The sequence below is a fragment of the Bufo bufo genome, chromosome 4 (genome assembly GCF_905171765.1).
Source record: "Bufo bufo chromosome 4, aBufBuf1.1, whole genome shotgun sequence".
Classification (NCBI taxonomy): Eukaryota; Metazoa; Chordata; class Amphibia; order Anura; family Bufonidae; genus Bufo; species Bufo bufo.
Window position 1 is genome coordinate 21,174,658 of NC_053392.1, and position 15,739 is coordinate 21,190,396.

General features: G+C 49.6%; 2 non-coding genes across 2 annotated transcripts; one reads left to right on the forward strand and one right to left on the reverse strand.

The window, feature by feature from the left end:
• The first annotated feature begins 218 nt into the window (after positions 1 to 218).
• On the forward strand, positions 219 to 290 carry TRNAE-UUC. The gene has a single exon. It is a non-coding gene; the product is annotated as a tRNA-Glu (tRNA).
• A 14,608-nt stretch (positions 291 to 14,898) lies between these two features.
• On the reverse strand, positions 14,899 to 14,980 carry TRNAS-AGA. The gene has a single exon. It is a non-coding gene; the product is annotated as a tRNA-Ser (tRNA).
• Between the last annotated feature and the right edge of the window lie 759 nt (positions 14,981 to 15,739).

The following is a 15,739-nucleotide window of genomic DNA, read 5'->3' on the forward strand; positions in this document are numbered from 1 at the left end:
GTCCTTTGGTGATTCAGAGTAACGACTTTTAGTTTTTAGGTGGAATGTCTATTAGGAAGATAAGGTTTCTCTGTGCAGTTAGATTAGTCACCACCTTCATCCCAGGGACACATCCTACAGCTCCACTTAACAGCAGGCAGGGAAATAGTTAATGGTTCAGCAACTTATACAGCATTTGCACTGTTGTAAGGCTGCAGACAGCACATGTGTCACACCTCTCCCATATGGTCTAGCGGTTAGGATTCCTGGTTTTCACCCAGGCGGCCCGGGTTCGACTCCCGGTATGGGAAGTAGAATTTTTTTTCCCCGCCTTTTCCTTGATAATTTAAAGTACAACTGAAAAACTATGCGAGGAAGGTAAAACATTGAAAATAGGACAAAATAAATAATAAATCAGATTCTCAGGACCACATAAAGGTAATGCATTCCTATGAGGGACACAGCTATAGGGTGTATGGAGGTAGTGATTGCACCTGGGGCCTAATGGATCATTTTCTGCATAAGGGAGAGAGGTTATATACTATATTATATGAATAATAACTCTGTGATCACAGACGAGGTGCCTTCTTATCATTTACATTGTCAGTGCATACTTGTAATGTGAATACAGATATTATACAATCAAGAGAAAGGAGATGAGAAGAGATGGGGAGTGTGAACAGAGAGTACAGAAGGGGAGGAGGAGTGTGAGGAGAGTAGAGAGGGGGAGGAGGAGTGTGAGGAGAGTAGAGAGGGGGAGGAGGAATGTGAGGAGAGTAGAGAGGAGGAGGAGGAATGTGAGGAGAGTAGAGAGGGGGAGGAGGAGTGTGAGGAGAGTAGAGAGGGGGAGGAGGAGTGTGAGGAGAGAAGAGAGGGGGAGGAGGAATGTGAGGAGAGTAGAGAGGGGGAGGAGGAATGTGAAAAGAGTACAGAGGGAGGAGGAGTGTGAGGAGAGTAGAGAGGGGGAGGAGGAATGTGAGGAGAGTAGAGAGGGGAGGAGGAATGTGAGGAGAGAGAAGAGAGGGGGAGGAGGAATGTGAGGAGAGTAGAGAGGAGAAGGAGGAGTGTGAGGAGAGTAGAGAGGGGGAGGAGGAATGTGAGGAGAGTAGAGAGGGGGAGGAGGAATGTGAGGAGAGTAGAGAGGGGGAGGAGGAGTATGAGGAGAGTAGAGAGGGGGAGGAGGAATGTGAGGAGAGTAGAGAGGAGGAGTGTGAGGAGAGTAGAGAGGGGGAGGAGGAATGTGAGGAGAGTAGAGAGGGGGAGGAGGAGTGTGAGGAGAGTAGAGAGGGGGAGGAGGAATGTGAGGAGAGTAGAGAGGAGGAGTGTGAGGAGAGTAGAGAGGGGGAGGAGAAATGTGAGGAGAGTAGAGAGGGGGAGGAGGAGTGTGAGGAGAGTAGAGAGGGGGAGGAGGAATGTGAGGAGAGTAGAGAGGGGGAGGAGGAATGTGAGGAGAGTAGAGAGGGGGAGGAGGAAAGTGAGGAGAGTAGAGAGGGGGAGGAGGAATGTGAGGAGAGTAGAGAGGGGGAGGAGGAATGTGAGGAGAGTAGAGAGTAGAGAGGGGGAGGAGGAATGTGAGGAGAGTAGAGAGGGGGAGGAGGAATGTGAGGAGAGTAGAGAGGGGGAGGAGGAGTGTGAGGAGAGTAGAGAGGGGGAGGAGGAGTGGGAGGAGAGTATAGAGGGGGAGGAGAAGTGTGAGGAGAGAGCAGAGAGGGGAGGAGGAGTGTGAGGAGAGAGCAGAGAGGGGAGGAGGAGTGTGAGGAGAGTATAGAGGGGGAGGAGGAAAGTGAGGAGAGTAGAGAGGGGGAGGAGGAATGTGAGGAGAGTAGAGAGGGGGAGGAGGAAAGTGAGGAGAGTAGAGAGGGGGAGGAGGAATGTGAGGAGAGTAGAGAGGGGGAGGAGGAATGTGAGGAGAGTAGAGAGGGGGAGGAGGAGTGTGAGGAGAGTAGAGAGGGGGAGGAGGAGTGTGAGGAGAGTATAGAGGGGGAGGAGGAGTGTGAGGAGAGTAGAGAGGGGGAGGAGGAGTGTGAGGAGAGTATAGAGGGGGAGGAGGAGTGTGAGGAGAGTAGAGAGGGGGAGGAGGAGTGTGAGGAGAGTATAGAGGGGGAGGAGGAATGTGAGGAGAGTAGAGAGGGGGGTGAGGAGAGTAGAGGGGAGGAGGAGGAATGTGAGGAGAGTAGAGAGGGGGAGAAGGAATGTGAGGAGAGTAGAGAGGGGGAGGAGGAATGTGAGGAGAGTAAAGAGGGGAGGAGGAATGTGAGGAGAGAGTAGAGAGGGGGAAAAGGAATGTGAGGAGAGTAGAGAGGGGGAGAAGGAGTGTGAGGAGAGTAGAGAGGGGGGGAGGAGTGTGAGGAGAGTAGAGAGGGGGAGGAGGAGTGTGAGGAGAGTAGAGAGGGGGAGGAGGAATGTGAGGAGAGTAGAGAGGGGAGGAGGAATGTGAGGAGAGTAGAGAGGGGGAGGAGGAATGTGAGGAGAGTAGAGAGGGGGAGGAGGAATGTGAGGAGAGTAGAGAGGGGGAGGAGGAATGTGAGGAGAGTAGAGAGGGGAGGAGGAGTGTGAGGAGAGTAGAGAGGGGGAAGAGAAATGTGGGGAGAGTAGAGAGGGGGAGGAGGAGTGTGAGGAGAGTAGAGAGGGGGAAGAGAAATGTGAGGAGAGTAGAGAGGGGGAGGAGGAATGTGAGGAGAGTAGAGAGGGGGAGAAGGAATGTGAGGAGAGTAGAGAGGGGGAGGAGGAATGTGAGGAGAGTAGAGAGGGGGAGGAGGAGTGTGAGGAGAGTAGAGAGGGGGAGGAGGAGTGTGAGGAGAGTAGAGAGGGGGAGGAGGAATGTGAGGAGAGTAGAGAGGGGGAGGAGGAGTGTGAGGAGAGTAGAGAGGGGAGGGGGAATGTGAGGAGAGTAGAGAGGGGGAGGAGGAGTGTGAGGAGAGTAGAGAGGGGGAGGAGGAATGTGAGGAGAGAGTAGAGAGGGGGAAAAGGAATGTGAGGAGAGTAGAGAGGGGGAGGAGGAATGTGAGGAGAGTAGAGAGGGGGAGGAGGAATGTGAGGAGAGTAGAGAGGGGGAGGAGGAATGTGAGGAGAGTAGAGAGGGGAGGAGGAGTGTGAGGAGAGTAGAGAGGGGGAAGAGAAATGTGGGGAGAGTAGAGAGGGGGAGGAGGAGTGTGAGGAGAGTAGAGAGGGGGAAGAGAAATGTGAGGAGAGTAGAGAGGGGGAGGAGGAATGTGAGGAGAGTAGAGAGGGGGAGAAGGAATGTGAGGAGAGTAGAGAGGGGGAGGAGAAATGTGAGGAGAGTAGAGAGGGGGAGGAGGAGTGTGAGGAGAGTAGAGAGGGGGAGGAGGAGTGTGAGGAGAGTAGAGAGGGGGAGGAGGAATGTGAGGAGAGTAGAGAGGGGGAGGAGGAGTGTGAGGAGAGTAGAGAGGGGAGGGGGAATGTGAGGAGAGTAGAGAGGGGGAGGAGGAGTGTGAGGAGAGTAGAGAGGGGGAGGAGGAATGTGAGGAGAGAGTAGAGAGGGGGAAAAGGAATGTGAGGAGAGTAGAGAGGGGGAGGAGGTATGTGAGGAGAGTAGAGAGGGGGAGGAGGAATGTGAGGAGAATAGAGAGGGGAGGAGGAATGTGAGGAGAGAGTAGAGAGGGGGAAAAGGAATGTGAGCAGAGTAGAGAGGGGGGAGGAGGAATGTGAGGAGAGTAGAGAGGGGGAGGAGGAATGTGAGGAGAGTAGAGAGGGGGAGGAGGAGTGTGAGGAGAGTAGAGAGGGGAGGAGGAATGTGAGGAGAGTAGAGAGGGGGAGGAGGAATGTGAGGAGAGAGTAGAGAGAGAGGAGGAGTGTGAGGAGAGAGTAGAGAGAGAGGAGGAGTGTGAGGAGAGAGTAGAGAAGGGAAGGAGGAATGTGAGGAGAGATTCAAGAGGGAGGAGGAATGTGAGGAGAGTAGGAAGGGGGAGGAGGAATGTGAGGAGAGATTAGAGAGAGAGGAGGTATGTGAGGAGAGTAGAGAGGGGGAGGAGGAATGAGAGGAGAGAGGGGGAGGAGGAATGTGAGGAGAGGAGAGAGGGGGAGGAGGAATGTGAGGAGAGTAGAGAGGGGGAGGAGGAATGTGAGGAGAGTAGAGAGGGGGAGGAGGAATGTGAGGAGAGTAGAGAGGGGGAGGAGGAGTGTGAGGAGAGTAGAGAGGGGGAGGAGGAATGTGAGGAGAGTAGAGAGGGGGAGGAGGAATGTGAGGAGAGATTCAAGAGGGAGGAGGTATGTGAGGAGAGTAGAGGGGGAGGAGGAATGTGAGGAGAGATTTAAGAGGGAGGAGGTATGTGAGGAGAGTAGAGGGGGGAGGAGGAATGTGAGGAGAGAGTAGAGAGGGGGAGGAGGAATGTGAGGAGAGTAGAGAGGGGGAGGAGGAATGTGAGGAGAGTAGAGAGGGGGAGGAGGAATGTTAGGAGAGTAGAGAGAGAGGAGGAATGTGAGGAGAGTAGAGAGGGGGAGGAGGAATGTGAGGAGATAGTAGAGAGGGGGAGGAGGAATGTGAGGAGAGTAGAGGGGGAGGAGGAATGTGAGGAGAGATTTAAGAGGGAGGAGGTATGTGAGGAGAGTAGAGGGGGGAGGAGGAATGTGAGCAGAGAGTAGAGAGGGGGAGGAGGAATGTGAGGAGAGTAGAGAGGGGGAGGAGGAATGTGAGGAGAGTAGAGAGAGAGGAGGAATGTGAGGAGAGTAGAGAGAGAGGATGAATGTGAGGAGACTAGAGAGGGGGAGGAGGAATGTGAGGAGAGTAGAGAGGGGGAGGAGGAATGTGAGGAGAGTAGGGAGGGGGAAGAGGAACATGAGGAGAGAGTAGAGAGGGGGAGGAGGGGTATGAAGACAGATGAGAAGGGAGGGGGATTGTGAGGAGAGAGTAGAGAGGGGAGGAGGCGGGGAGCTCCCATTGTCCTCTGATCAGCCCCACCGTGATGAAACTGCAGGGAGCTGAACAGTGATGGCCAGTTCTCAGTGTTCGCCCACAAACACATGCGATCTGCCATCTTAAAGGGTTTCTATCACTTCGTTTCACCTATTTAGCTGTCAGACACTAGCGATCCGCTAGTGTCTGCTTTATCTAACCATCCTAATATAAGAGCTTATTGTCCTGCCGTTTAGCTAAAAAAATAACTTATATAGATATGCAAATGAGCCTCTAGGTGCTATGGGGGCGTGATTAGCACCTAGAGGCTCCGTCTACCTTAACAAACTGCCGCCGCCCAGCGCGTCCCTCCAGCCCGCCCATCTCCTCCGGAATGCGATGCTCCTCGTATTCGGCGCATGCGCAGTGAATGTCTGATCGCTTCCCTGCTCAGACATCTCCACTGCGCCTGCGCCGATGACGTCATAGTGCTCCGAGGAACAGGCGCAGTGGAGATGTCTGAGCAGGGAAGCGATCAGACATTCACTGCGCATGCGCAGAACAGAGACGCGCACGGAGAGGATCGCTTCAGCTGGAGATGGGCGGGCTGGAGGGACGCGCTGGGCGGCGGCAGTTTGTTAAGGTAGACGGAGCCTCTAGGTGCTAATCACGCCCCCATAGCACCTAGAGGCTCATTTGCATATCTATATAAGTTATTTTTTTAGCTAAACGGCAGGACAATAAGCTCTTATATTAGGATGGTTAGATAAAGCAGACACTAGCGGATCGCTAGTGTCTGACAGCTAAATAGGTGAAACAAAGTGATAGAAACCCTTTAACTGACAAGTCCGGCGAGGCACAGGTAAGTCCTTACCTGTGCCTGTGTGCGAGCCGGTCTGAAATGAAATGCTGTCTCCGGGAGTAGGCCGTTCCAAGAACATTCTCGGAACTGCCTGCTCCCGGAGACCGCATTTCATTTCAGACCGGCTCGTGCACAGGCACAGGTAAGGACTTACCTGTGCCTCGCCGGACTTGTCAGTTAAGATGGCAGATCGCATGTGTTTGTGGGCGAACACTGCGAACTGGCCATCTCTAGAGCTGAATAGTTTCCATGGCAGACAGAGCTTTCTGTAAGCCCCATGCTGGACCATCAGCACCTTGAGGTCAAGGGGGAAAAGGAAAACATGGTGTCTCTATAGAAGATGAGATATAAAACCAGGGACAGTACGGTAAACCTGGTAATGCTCATCGTGGCCGCCATGATGGGTGTCTGTGTCTAGTCTTGAGCGAACTTCTGTTTCAAGCTTGGAGTACAAAGTTCAGGTACAGGTTATCTAAGAATTCCTTTATGGATTCCGTTACCACGGACCATAACCTGAACTTTGTACGCCGAACTTGAAACACAAGTTCGCTCAACACTATCTGTGTCACTACAACCAAGTGTGGAGAGAGGGGGAGGAGGAGTGTGAGGAGAGTAGAGAGGGGGAGGAGGAGTGTGAGGAGAGTATAGAGGGGGAGGAGGAATGTGAGGAGAGTAGAGAGGGGGGTGAGGAGAGTAGAGGGGAGGAGGAGGAATGTGAGGAGAGTAGAGAGGGGGAGAAGGAATGTGAGGAGAGTAGAGAGGGGGAGGAGGAATGTGAGGAGAGTAAAGAGGGGAGGAGGAATGTGAGGAGAGAGTAGAGAGGGGGAAAAGGAATGTGAGGAGAGTAGAGAGGGGGAGAAGGAGTGTGAGGAGAGTAGAGAGGGGGGGAGGAGTGTGAGGAGAGTAGAGAGGGGGAGGAGGAGTGTGAGGAGAGTAGAGAGGGGGAGGAGGAATGTGAGGAGAGTAGAGAGGGGAGGAGGAATGTGAGGAGAGTAGAGAGGGGGAGGAGGAATGTGAGGAGAGTAGAGAGGGGGAGGAGGAATGTGAGGAGAGTAGAGAGGGGGAGGAGGAATGTGAGGAGAGTAGAGAGGGGAGGAGGAGTGTGAGGAGAGTAGAGAGGGGGAAGAGAAATGTGGGGAGAGTAGAGAGGGGGAGGAGGAGTGTGAGGAGAGTAGAGAGGGGGAAGAGAAATGTGAGGAGAGTAGAGAGGGGGAGGAGGAATGTGAGGAGAGTAGAGAGGGGGAGAAGGAATGTGAGGAGAGTAGAGAGGGGGAGGAGGAATGTGAGGAGAGTAGAGAGGGGGAGGAGGAGTGTGAGGAGAGTAGAGAGGGGGAGGAGGAGTGTGAGGAGAGTAGAGAGGGGGAGGAGGAATGTGAGGAGAGTAGAGAGGGGGAGGAGGAGTGTGAGGAGAGTAGAGAGGGGAGGGGGAATGTGAGGAGAGTAGAGAGGGGAGGAGGAGTGTGAGGAGAGTAGAGAGGGGGAGGAGGAATGTGAGGAGAGAGTAGAGAGGGGGAAAAGGAATGTGAGGAGAGTAGAGAGGGGGAGGAGGAATGTGAGGAGAGTAGAGAGGGGGAGGAGGAATGTGAGGAGAGTAGAGAGGGGGAGGAGGAATGTGAGGAGAGTAGAGAGGGGAGGAGGAGTGTGAGGAGAGTAGAGAGGGGGAAGAGAAATGTGGGGAGAGTAGAGAGGGGGAGGAGGAGTGTGAGGAGAGTAGAGAGGGGGAAGAGAAATGTGAGGAGAGTAGAGAGGGGGAGGAGGAATGTGAGGAGAGTAGAGAGGGGGAGAAGGAATGTGAGGAGAGTAGAGAGGGGGGGGAGAAATGTGAGGAGAGTAGAGAGGGGGAGGAGGAGTGTGAGGAGAGTAGAGAGGGGGAGGAGGAGTGTGAGGAGAGTAGAGAGGGGGAGGAGGAATGTGAGGAGAGTAGAGAGGGGGAGGAGGAGTGTGAGGAGAGTAGAGAGGGGAGGGGGAATGTGAGGAGAGTAGAGAGGGGGAGGAGGAGTGTGAGGAGAGTAGAGAGGGGGAGGAGGAATGTGAGGAGAGAGTAGAGAGGGGGAAAAGGAATGTGAGGAGAGTAGAGAGGGGGAGGAGGTATGTGAGGAGAGTAGAGAGGGGGAGGAGGAATGTGAGGAGAATAGAGAGGGGAGGAGGAATGTGAGGAGAGAGTAGAGAGGGGGAAAAGGAATGTGAGCAGAGTAGAGAGGGGGGAGGAGGAATGTGAGGAGAGTAGAGAGGGGGAGGAGGAATGTGAGGAGAGAAGAGAGGGGGAGGAGGAGTGTGAGGAGAGTAGAGAGGGGAGGAGGAATGTGAGGAGAGTAGAGAGGGGGAGGAGGAATGTGAGGAGAGAGTAGAGAGAGAGGAGGAGTGTGAGGAGAGAGTAGAGAGAGAGGAGGAGTGTGAGGAGAGAGTAGAGAAGGGAAGGAGGAATGTGAGGAGAGATTCAAGAGGGAGGAGGAATGTGAGGAGAGTAGGAAGGGGGAGGAGGAATGTGAGGAGAGATTAGAGAGAGAGGAGGTATGTGAGGAGAGTAGAGAGGGGGAGGAGGAATGAGAGGAGAGAGGGGGAGGAGGAATGTGAGGAGAGGAGAGAGGGGGAGGAGGAATGTGAGGAGAGTAGAGAGGGGGAGGAGGAATGTGAGGAGAGTAGAGAGGGGGAGGAGGAATGTGAGGAGAGTAGAGAGGGGGAGGAGGAGTGTGAGGAGAGTAGAGAGGGGGAGGAGGAATGTGAGGAGAGTAGAGAGGGGGAGGAGGAATGTGAGGAGAGATTCAAGAGGGAGGAGGTATGTGAGGAGAGTAGAGGGGGAGGAGGAATGTGAGGAGAGATTTAAGAGGGAGGAGGTATGTGAGGAGAGTAGAGGGGGGAGGAGGAATGTGAGGAGAGAGTAGAGAGGGGGAGGAGGAATGTGAGGAGAGTAGAGAGGGGGAGGAGGAATGTGAGGAGAGTAGAGAGGGGGAGGAGGAATGTTAGGAGAGTAGAGAGAGAGGAGGAATGTGAGGAGAGTAGAGAGGGGGAGGAGGAATGTGAGGAGATAGTAGAGAGGGGGAGGAGGAATGTGAGGAGAGTAGAGGGGGAGGAGGAATGTGAGGAGAGATTTAAGAGGGAGGAGGTATGTGAGGAGAGTAGAGGGGGGAGGAGGAATGTGAGCAGAGAGTAGAGAGGGGGAGGAGGAATGTGAGGAGAGTAGAGAGGGGGAGGAGGAATGTGAGGAGAGTAGAGAGAGAGGAGGAATGTGAGGAGAGTAGAGAGAGAGGATGAATGTGAGGAGACTAGAGAGGGGGAGGAGGAATGTGAGGAGAGTAGAGAGGGGGAGGAGGAATGTGAGGAGAGTAGGGAGGGGGAAGAGGAACATGAGGAGAGAGTAGAGAGGGGGAGGAGGGGTATGAAGACAGATGAGAAGGGAGGGGGATTGTGAGGAGAGAGTAGAGAGGGGAGGAGGCGGGGAGCTCCCATTGTCCTCTGATCAGCCCCACCGTGATGAAACTGCTGGGAGCTGAACAGTGATGGCCAGTTCTCAGTGTTCGCCCACAAACACATGCGATCTGCCATCTTAACTGACAAGTCCGGCGAGGCACAGGTAAGTCCTTACCTGTGCCTGTGTGCGAGCCGGTCTGAAATGAAATGCTGTCTCCGGGAGTAGGCCGTTCCAAGAACATTTCATTTCAGACCGGCTCGTGCACAGGCACAGGTAAGGACTTACCTGTGCCTCGCCGGACTTGTCAGTTAAGATGGCAGATCGCATGTGTTTGTGGGCGAACACTGCGAACTGGCCATCTCTAGAGCTGAATAGTTTCCATGGCAGACAGAGCTTTCTGTAAGCCCCATGCTGGACCATCAGCACCTTGAGGTCAAGGGGGAAAAGGAAAACATGGTGTCTCTATAGAAGATGAGATATAAAACCAGGGACAGTACGGTAAACCTGGTAATGCTCATCGTGGCCGCCATGATGGGTGTCTGTGTCTAGTGTTGAGCGAACTTCTGTTTCAAGCTTGGAGTACAAAGTTCAGGTACAGGTTATCTAAGAATTCCTTTATGGATTCCGTTACCACGGACCATAACCTGAACTTTGTACGCCGAACTTGAAACACAAGTTCGCTCAACACTATCTGTGTCACTACAACCAAGTGTGGAGAGAAGAATTGCAGACATCTTCATGCAGATGGCCAATGTGTACATTGGGCAGGAGCCCTGATGGAAATGCTGACTGCAGCAGATCGTCTAATAATTTGAGAATACCATCCTCCACCTCTGAGCTCTCTCCTCCTGCCATCACTTACTTGCTGCCTCTCCAGCTGTTCATCATTACTCTGTGCACCGCCCCCTGCTGGTTCAGGGAGTGCACTGAGCACGCTCTGCTTCTGCTGCATTGTGGGATATGTAGTCTTTACACAATGTGCAGTCCACTGAGGTAGAGAAAACGACACGTCCCTCAATGCACAGGGACAGGAAGTGAGAACATGTGAGACTGCAAGAGTTCATGATGTAAAAGCAGAATTGTGACTGCATCTCTGTCTGTGACCGGAGTGTGATATAACAGCAGAATTGTGATTTCAGCTCTGTATGTGACTGGAGTGTAATATCATATAAGAATAGAGGCTCCAGCTCTGAATGTGACTGGAGTGTGACATAACAGCAGGATTGTGGATATATAACATTTGAATTGAGACTGCAGCTCTGGATGTGACTGGAGGAAATATAGGTCTTGGTCACATTCCGGTCTCCATTGCCCACAATAGTCTATGGTAACATGGAGACCTGAAAAACCTGTTATAGGAGACATAGAAGTCATACTCTTCTCCCAAAACAATCCAAGCCCTGCTAACAAGGAAAGTGTCCAAAGAAAGAGAATTTTCCTCTGTATAAGGCACCGTAATTATCTGAATAGAAGAACCGCATTAAGAAGGGAGGGGGATCTCTACTCCTTAAAAAACATTTAATTATGATTTCATATCCATCTACTTATTCTAAAAATTATTATGTAGTCTAATCCAAAATAAATATTGTTACAAGAGAAGTCCTTCGAGCCAGCGACCTAAGGATGCCTATGTGTCCTCTACGGTCCTCCGCTCTACCAGCTGAGCTATCAAAGGCTTGCGTGCTGCATGTAACCTGTTGTTCTAACCACTGGTACGTCCTATGTGTCCACGGAACACGTATGCAGTATCCACAGCACCCTGTAGAAGAAGAACCAGACTCTTCAGATTCCATCATCACCAGGGCTCATGCTGCCTCCACCATACACTTAAAAATATACTTTGCGATGCCACACAATGTAAATAACACTGTACAGTGCACAAATAATACCACCATAAAGTAAGCAGATAACACTGCACACATAATAACAGAGCTATTCAATGAATAATACAATCAGAGAGAGTGAGGAGGTCCTTGAAAGTGAAGATCCAACGGTGTCTGGGAAGCAAGATACAGAGCTGAGTGGTGTCCAGAAGTAATCATCATGGTGGTCTTCTAGAATCCTGCATTCACTGACCACTCAGAAACTGTTCTATACCATCCATGTAAAGCTGGTCAGGCTAGGATTCAGGAACATGGGGCTATATCTAGCACAGACACCAAGAGATACAACAAACCTCAACCTAGAAGAACCTTTGGCTCTGAGGTCACCCAGTTCCTTAAAGAGGACCTTTCACTAGAATAAAACATCTAAACTAACTATACAGACGTGTAGAGCGGCGCCCAGGGATCTCCCTGCACTTACTGTTATACCTGGGCGCCACTCCATTCTCCCGGTATAGCCTCCGGTATCTTCATAGTTAGGCTCCACCCAGGAAAACCTCTAGGCGTCTCATTCTCCCATGCTGTAGCGCTGGCCAATCACAGCGCTCAGCTCATAGCCTGAGAGGCTTTTTTTTCTCTCAGGCTATGAGCTGAGCGCTGCGATTGGCCAGCGCTACAGCATGGGAGAATGAGACGCCGGCAGGTTCCCCTGGGTGGAGCCTAACTATGAAGATACCGGAGGCTATAACGGGAGAACGGAGCGGCGCCCAGGGATAACAGTAAGTGCAGGGAGATCCCTGGGTGCCGCTCTCCATGTCTGTATAGTTAGTTTAGATGTTTTATTCTAGTGAAAGGTCCTCTTTAACACAGGGATCACCATCAGGGTCCAGAATTTTTCTTTTTTCTGGACAACTTATCCCAAAATCACGGATAGCCAACATTTTTTTACGGACATATTGGAAAACCATAATGAATGATAAAAATTATAAGTAATAAATGTCTACAGCTCAATATACTGATAACACCTAATTACCAGCATTTACTGTGACCTGAAAAATGATAATTAGCACTGAAATATTCTAGTCAAGTACCACCAGCCTTAACCACCTCAGCTCCCCTAGCTTAAACACCCTTAATGACCAGACCACTTTTTACAATTCTGCACTACACAACTTTCACGGTTTATTGCTCGGTCATGCAACTTACCACCCAAATGGATTTTACCTCCTTTTCTTCTCACTAATAGAGCTTTCATTTGTTGGTATTTCATTGCTGCTGACATTTTGACTTTTTTTGTTATTAATCGAACTTTACCTAAATTTTTGCAAAAAAATTAAATTTTTCACTTTCAGTTGTAAAATTTTTCAAAAAAAACTACATTTCAATATAAATTTTTCTCTAAATTTATTGTTCTACATGTCTTTGATAAAAAAAATGTTTGGTTAAAAAAAAATGGTTTGGGTAAAAGTTATAGCGTTTACAAACTATGGTACAAAAATGTGAATTTCCGCTTTTTGAAGCAGCTCTGACTCTGAGCACCTGTCATGTTTTCTGAGGTTCTACAATTCCCAGACAGTAAAAACACCCCACAAATGACCCCATTTCGGAAAGTAGACACCCTAAGGTATTCGCTGATGGGCATAATGAGTTCATAGAACTTTTTATTTTTTGTCACAAGTTAGCGGAAAATGATGATTTTTTTTATTTTTATTTTTTTCTTACAAAGTCTCATATTCCACTAACTTGTGACAAAAAATAAAAACTTCCACGAACTCACTATGCCCATCACGAAATACCTTGGGGTGTCTTCTTTCCAAAATGGGGTCACTTGTGGGGTAGTTATACTGCCCTGGCATTTTAGGGGCCCTAATGCGTGAGAAGTAGTTTGAAATCAAAATGTGTAAAAAATGCCCTGTGAAATCCTAAAGGTGCTCTTTGGAATGTGGGCCCCTTTGCCCACCTAGGCTGCAAAAAACTGTCACACATGTGGTATCGCCGTACTCAGGAGAAGTTGGGCAATGTGTTTTGGGGTGTCTTTTTACACATGCCCATGATGGGTGAGATAAATATCTCTGTCAAATGACAACTTTGTATAAACAAATGGGAAAAGTTGTCTTTTAGAGAGATATTTCTCTAACCCAGCAGGGGTATATGTAAACAGACACCACAAAACATATTGCCTAACTTCTCCTGAGTACGGCAATACCACATGTATGACAGTTTTTTGCAGCCTAGGTGGGCATAGGGGCCCATATTCAAAAGAGCACCTTTAGGATTTCACAGGGCATTTTTTTACACATTTTGATTCCAAACTACTTCTCACACTTTAGGTCCCCTAAAATGCCAAGGCAGTATAAGTACCCCACAAGTGACCCCATTTTGGAAAGAAGACACCCCAAGATATTCTGTGAGGGGCATGGCGAGTTCCTAGAATATTTTTCTTTTTTTTGGAACAAGTTAGCGGAAAATGATTTTTATTTTTTTATTTTTTCTCTTACAAAGTCTCATATTCCACTAACTTGTGACAAAAAATAAAATTTTACATGAACTCGCCATGCCCCTCACGAAATACCTTGGGGTGTCTTCTTTCCAAAATGGGGTCACATGTGGGGTATGTATACTGCCCTGGAATTTTAGGGGCCCTAAAGCGTGAGAAGAAGTCTGGAATCTAAATGTCTAAAAAAATTTACGCATTTGGATTCCGTGAGGGGTATGGTGAGTTCATGTGAGATTTAATTTTTTGTCACAAGTTAGTGGAATATGAGACTTTGTAAGAAAAAACTAAACAAAAAAAAAATCAATTTCCACTAACTTGTGCCAAAAAAAAGTCTGATTGGAGCCTTACAGGGGGGTGATCAATGACAGGGCGGTGATCAGGGAGTCTATATGGGGTGATCACCCCCCTGTCATTGATCACCCCCCCTGTAAGGCTCCATTCAGACGTCCGTATGTGTTTTGCGGATCCGATCCATGCATCCGTGGATCCGTAAAACACATACGAACGTCTCAATGGAGCCTTACAGGGGATGATTAATGACAGGGGGGTGATCAGGGAGTCTATATGGGGTGATCACCCCCCTGTCATTGATCACCCCCCCTGTAAGGCTCCATTCAGACGTCCGTATGTGTTTTGCGGATCCGATCCATGGATCCGTGGATCCGTAAAACACATACGGACGTTTGAATGGAGCCTTACAGGGGGGTGATCAATGACAGGGGGGTGATCAGGGAGTCTATATGGGGTGATCACCCCCCTGTCATTGATCACCCCCCTGTAAGGCTCCATTCAGACGTCCGTATGTGTTTTGCGGATCCGATCCATGGATCTGTGGATCCGTAAAACACATACGGACGTTTGAATGGAGCCTTACAGGGGGAAGATCAATGACAGGGGGGTGATCAGGGAGTCTATATGGGGTGATCAGGGGTTAATAAGGGGTTAATAAGTGATAAGGGGGGGTGTAGTGTAGTGGTGCTTGGTGCTACTTATTACAGAGCTGCCTGTGTCCTCTGGTGGTCGATCCAAGCAAAAGGGACCACCAGAGGACCAGGTACCAGGTATATTAGACGCTGTTATCAAAACAGCGTCTAATATACCTGTTAGGGGTTAAAAAAATCACATCTACAGCCTGCGAGCGAATGATCGCCGCTGGCAGGCTGCAGATCCTCTCGCTTACCTGCAGTACCTGTGAACGCGCGCGCCTGTGTGCGCGTGTTCACAGGAAATCTTGCGTCTCGCGAGATGACGCGTATATGCGTGACTCTGCCTGAGTGAGCCGCCTCCGGAACGCGATCCTGCTTTAGGCGGTCCGGAGGCGGTTAAATAAAACATCATGAACACATCTATTTTTCTTTCAAGGACACAGGAAAAAAGTTACCTATTTACACTGACTTTTCAGAAATTTCTGGACAGTCGGCAACCCTAATCACCAAACCTTTATTTAGTTTTGTGTGTAAAAAAAAAATACCTTATCGTAGTCGGCAGGATTTGAACCTGCGCGGGGAGACCCCAATGGATTTCTAGTCCATCGCCTTAACCACTCGGCCACGACTACCTGATGTCACATGATATCTCTACTATGTTATGTAAGCAGCAGAGTCTCTACACACAACGGTCATTGTACTGACATATGGTGGTTGTAGTAGTTGTCACCAACTCTCAGCTTTCAACCCCACAATACACCCAAAGGAGAAGACAGTGGGACAAATTTAACAGCAGTGACACCTGAGTGTTTGACAGACAAGACCTAATAACAGTGAAAAACCCAGCCTTAAGGGAACCTTTATCTATGAAAATCACTTTTTTCTCACCTTGTTCAAACACCAAGAGCATTTTTATTGTCTGTCGACAGCTGTTTGGGGCTTGTTTTTAGGGATTGAGTTGTATTCTGTATTGGTGCCATTTTGGGGTAAGTTTGACTGATAACTGTTTATTGTGTTTTTTGGGAGGCAGAATGAACCAAGCAAAGCAATTTCTAACAATGTTCATCATAGGGGATCATAAATGTGATCAAATTATGGTTCGGGTCAATAACAATTATGCATAGTTTTGTTTTTTGTTTTTTTTGGCTGTTTTAGTTTAATTCTTGTTTCCTAATTTTTTATTTATTTTTCTCCATGGGAGATTTAAACATGTGGTCCTTTGATCACCCATATAATATACAGTAAAGCTGGCGCTATAGACTGCAGTAAACTCTGTGTTACACAGGTCCCCATTGTCCCTGAACTTAGCTCTGGATAATATGTAAGTGAGGTACCGTAATTACCTGAATAGAAGAGCCGCATTTGGAAAATGGGGAGGATTTATTCTCCAT